The 5,449-nt window shown below is 40.7% G+C and overlaps 1 long non-coding RNA gene across 2 annotated transcripts in view; it reads right to left on the reverse strand.

The window, feature by feature from the left end:
* Positions 1-4,896, reverse strand: part of LOC125904340 (uncharacterized) — a 20,483-nt gene extending 15,587 nt beyond the window's left edge. For both annotated transcript variants that reach the window (XR_007451429.1, XR_007451430.1), the window contains exon 1: positions 4,698-4,896. This is a non-coding gene — a long non-coding RNA (uncharacterized LOC125904340). The remainder of the gene's footprint in view (positions 1-4,697) is intronic.
* Between the last annotated feature and the right edge of the window lie 553 nt (positions 4,897-5,449).

Raw genomic sequence — 5,449 nt, forward strand, 5'->3', positions numbered from 1 at the left:
TGATGAGGTTCCTTAACATTTGAATGTGGTATATTCTTCAATGGAACGCATGGAGTCTGATTGCAAATGGCCAGGAGTTAAAGAGATTTGTTAATGAACTTAAAGAGGCACCAGAATTTATGCCTATGTATTCAAGAAACATGGCTAAAGCCCTGTGAGGATTTTGTAATCTCAGGATATGAGTGTTTGAGGCTAGATAGGTCTGATAGGTCTGATAGGTCTGATAGATCAGGTGGGGGTTGTGCAACTTTTGTTAAGAACGGATTGCAATATAGAAAAGTTGATGTTTACTCCTGTAGTGAGTGTCTGGCTGTGGAGGTTTGGAGCAGTCATAAATCTATAACTGTGCTAAATTATTATAATCCCTGTAAACCTTTGGTTTTGTCAGATTTTGATGATATAATGGAGAAGGTAAGGTGTCCTGTTATATGGGTGGGAGATTTTAATGCACATAATCCTTTATGGGGCAGTGACCATGGTAATGGTGTGATAATAGAAGATTTTTTAGATAAGTATGATCTGGTAGTGATAAATGATGGAAGGCCAACTAGGTATGATATTCTAAGAAATGCATGTAGCCTTATAGATTTATCAATTGCTTCTTCAAACTTAGCTAGAATTTGTGAATGGGATGTAATGGATAAACACAATCTGGCTAGCCATCATTAATCCAATTATCTGCAGGTTTGGTAGGGATTTGAGGAGAGAAGTGGAAGAAAAAGTTCCTAAATATAATTTTTCTAAAGCTAAACGGGATAAATTCCAGGAGAGTGCCCAAAGCTTAATTGGAGAGGTTGATAGTGAGGATTCTGTGGACAATTGGAATGCTGCGATTAGCTTCATGTTACATGAGGCTGCTCGGTGTTCCATTCCTGTGAAGCAGGCACCTAGGCCTCGTATGCTGGTTCCATGGTGGAATAAAGAGTGTGACGAAGCCGTAAGGAATAGGAATGTAGCATATAGAAGATTAAAAAAGTATCCAATAATGTTTAATGCAACAGAGTATAAAAGACTAAGGGCAGTGGCAAGAAGAGTTATTAAAGAGGCGAAGAGATGTAGTTGGAGGAAATTTTGTGGTACGCTAGGTCCTGAGACTCCAGTAAGGCAGCTGTGGTCAGCTGTACGTAAAATGTCAGGGGTATATAAAAGCAGATGTGACCTGTGTTACGGAAAGGAGAGATTGTATCAGTTTCCAGTAAAGAAAAAGCAGACATGTTTGTTGAAATTTTTCAAGCAGTGCACAGTTCAGGGAGCCTGGGAGTTGAGAGATGTAGGAAGAGGACAGAGGTGATGACAGTTAACCAGTGGAAATTGGAGGGGAGTTTAATCAGTTTTTTACTATTAAAGAGTTGAAAGAAGCAATTATGTCTGGGGCAAATACTACCCCAGGGAGAGATAGGTTGTCATACGAGTTATTTAAACATCTGGATGATATGGTACTCAAGGACATTTTGGCTTTGTTTAATACTGTGCGGGCAGGGGGTTGCTTGCCAAAGGAATGGAAACATGCGGTTGTGGTCCCTATCATGAAGCCAGGCAAAGAGGCATCTGACCCTAGCTCATACCACCCTATAGCACTCACAGCAGTGCTATGTAAAATTATGGAGAGAATTGTTACTAATAGATTAGTGTATTTTTTAGAGACCAAAGGAATCTTTGTTGGTTTCCAGAATGGCTTCCGAAATGGGAGGTCCACAATGGAGTCAGTTGCAGTCTTAGATCAGGACATTAAAAGGGCATTTAGCAATAAGGAGAGTGTAGTCAGTGTATTTTTGGATATTGAGAAGGCATATGATTCTTTGTGGAAGGAGGGTTTAATGATTAAAATGTTTGACTTAGGAGTGAGGGGGCAGATGTTTAATTGGATCAAGGCTTTTTTAATGAACAGAACTATACAAGTTATGGTGGGTCGTGTTAGTTCAAAGAGTGTAGAAATAGAGAATGGAACCCCACAGGGAAGTGTTATTAGTCCAGTTTTATTTAATATAATGATTAATGACATTTTCGGCAAAGTAGAGGGAGCACTCGGGCTGTCTTTGTTTGCCGATGATGGGGCTATCTGGAAAAGAGGGCAAAATGTTGAGTTTATTTTAAAGCAGATTCAAAGAGCATTAGAGTCAGTAGAGGAATGGGGGAACACATGGGGCTTCAAAATATCTGCCTCTAAGTCTAAATATATGGTATTTGGATTTAAAAGGAAGCTGCCTAATATTGGATTGTATTTGTATGGGTCTCCACTGGAGAAGGTAAAAGTGTTCAAATTTCTGGGCATTTGGTTTGAAGAGCAGATGACTTGGGCCGTGCATGTCAGTAAAATTTTGGTGAAATGTGAAAAAGTTTTGAATGTTATCAGAAGTCTGGCTGGCTGTGAGTGGGGGGCTGTAATCTAATCTGTTCTGGTAAGGCTAGATGTGCTACAGGCCAGGGCTTTGAGGCTTTGCTGTGGGGCCTTCAGAACTTCCCCAGTCCCTGCCCTGCTTATTGAAACGGGAGAAACGCCCTTATGGTTAAGGCGCATTAAGTTAGGGTTACAGTACTGGGTAAAACTAAGTGGGTGTCATCAAACTTTTCCAGCAAGGTGCCTGTTACAAGAGTCTGACGGAGGCAATAAGTATAAAACATTTTTTGCAAATATAAATCAGTGGGCTGGGAGGCTGGGTTTGGAACAGGTTAGTGTAGCGGAACATACAAGCTGTCTACCTATGCCATATTGGGTGCTGCCCAAGCTGAACACTGAACTGGTCTTTCTACAGGAAAATGATAAGAAGCTGGTAACTCCAAAAATAGCAGAACATCTAAATTCAATTAGAGACAATACTTTGACTATTTTTACAGATGGATCTAGAGATCCAGTTAGTGGGAGAGCTGGGTTTGGGATGTATGTGGAGCAGCTTGGGGTGAAGATTGGCCGGCGCATCTCTAATGGGAGCTCTGTTTTCACATCTGAGCTAATGGCAATCTTATGGGCTTTAAGGTGGATTGAGGAAACCAGACCTAGAGAGGTTATAATCTGTTCTGACTCTGCAGCTGCTCTGGAAGCCTTAAGAAGGGGGAAATCTAAGGCTCGACCTGATATTATTATTGACATTCTAACTGTGTTTTTTAGAATTGGGTTTAGATCTAACATCACCTTTTGCTGGGTTCCAGGTCACGCGGGGGTTGGGGGGAATGAGCAGGTGGATCAGATTGCAAAACAGAGTTTGAGTAGGGAGGTAGATGTTCATATACCCTGGGGGAGAGTGGAGAGAAATAATAATAAGTAATAATTAAAGAGGGCTTAATGAAGGAATGGCAGAGAGGGTGGGGAAAGGAAAGCAGGGGTAGACACTATTTCTCTTTACAGTCTCAAGTTAAAAAAAGATGTACCTGCATTTTTCAGTCCCGTAGGGATTCAGTTAAACTGTGTAGATTAAGACTGGGTCACTGTGGGCTAAATCACTTTTTGTTTATTGTAGGAAAACATGTGTCTGGTTTATGTAGACAGTAAAACATGTTTTTCTGGAGTGTAGAAAGTATAGGACAGAAAGACAAACATTGTTTGATAGACTGTTAGGACTTGGAGTTCAGGCTTTTTCTGTTTTTTCTTTGTTTGGACACTGTGAGAACCATAAACTGATCTAAAAGGCAATCTTGCAATTCCTGCGCAACACAGGACTATATGTAAAAATCTAGTTCATCATCGGACCTGTGGAGGGCAGTAATACGCTAAACAGCGTCAAAACTGCCGGAATCTAAGAAGAAGAAGAAGAAGAAGAAGAAGAAGAAGAAATGAGTGCAGTTTCACCAAGATACTGGATTAAAAAAATATTTTTCTTCCAGCGGATGTCTTAGTTACAACATGATTGAGCTAACTGGAGTAGTTTCATGTCGTATCCGACAACGGGAGGCTTTTAACAGATGACGTCCTGTTGTTAGCTTTGCTGCTAGTGTTAGCTGTCCCTGTCAGCTGCAGCAACTGATGCTTTCTAGACATCGTGATTTCCCAAAACTGAATAAATACCACACATAGCAACACAAAACTGCTTTGCTAACCCAATCATGTTGTAACTAAGATATCCGCTGGAAAAAATATTTTTTTCACGGACCGTTTAATGAGTTATTACAGACACCGCTAACGGCTAACGGTTAGCCCAGCTAATCTACGATAACCAAGCAAGGTTGGGGATACTCGTCTTTGATTGGCGGTTCTCCATCGTCTTTGATTGGGCTACGGGGAACAACGCCTACTTAGGAGACCGGAAATGTATACCATTTCATACAATGGGGCTGTGTTCGGAACCGCATACTTACCTACTACTCATACTAACTCTTTGAGTATGCAGTGTGTTTACACTGCGCAGCATGCGATTTTGAGTATGCGAGAAGTTCCCGGATGCATACTAGATTCGCCAGAAATGTTGAGTATACATCATGACAATACTACTCACACTCAAGTTACCCAAGATGCAATGTAACGTGACGTCATCGATCGTCACTTCCTTGCCGCGAACAAGACAAACAAGAAGTTGGTTTTATTTATTCATATGTATTACTACTGTATATATTATAACTTATTAAACTTAATGAAATCATTCAATTCACAACGACTTTGTTGTTCACTGATGTACATTTTTCCCTCCAATTTTCAGGCTGTGAGGTATGTTATATTGCGTTGTATATTATGATTAGATTTATAGTTGATTAAAAAAGAAACTTACATCTGCGAACAATCCCAGGTCGATTGCGAGCATCATTCTGTACCGAAGACGGCGGGCCGATCTTCGTCTCAGAGCTGAGAGGACTCTCCGGTGAGGCATTTTGTACGGTCAAATTCCGTTAACGGGACGAGATCGGTCAAAACGGCGGTTTCAAGCTAGCTACATCAAGGGTAGGTTCACCTCCCGTTTTCAAAGTAAAAGCACAAATTTTAGCGTTATGGTTCTGTATAAGAAAGGGCAACGGGTGTTTTATTTTGTGAAAATAACCGGAAGTGCGTTGCTCACTGCGGCTAGCTTGAGTAGCGCCGAAATCTCCGAAATCGTCCGAACAGAATTGTAATTAGCTGTTATTTGGTCATGTTTTCAACACGTTGTGGATCTAAACGGCTACTTTCTCGCCTAAAAATGTTTCAAATGTTGCTAAAGTTATATATTTACAGAGTTTAGAGCTTAAGTGAAATCAGCTGAAGGCCGGCTGATTTCAGTCCGGGCAGGAGCGGAATGCATTGTGGGTTATCATGTAGTATGCTACAGTGTAAACGGTCTGCATACTGTCTGTTGATTGAGTATGTAGTATGTAGTATGGCAGTATGTAGTATGTAGTGGGCCATCTTGTTATAATACAGTATCTTTGATTACATGCATCATCCGTCTCTTTCAAAATAAAAGCACTACGTTGGTACAACACTGCAAATTGACTTTTTTTTCTTCAACAACAAACGCATGTGGTTACATTTTGCCAACACATGCAC

Source organism: Epinephelus fuscoguttatus, linkage group LG17, assembly GCF_011397635.1.
Source record: "Epinephelus fuscoguttatus linkage group LG17, E.fuscoguttatus.final_Chr_v1".
Lineage (NCBI taxonomy): Eukaryota > Metazoa > Chordata > Actinopteri > Perciformes > Serranidae > Epinephelus > Epinephelus fuscoguttatus.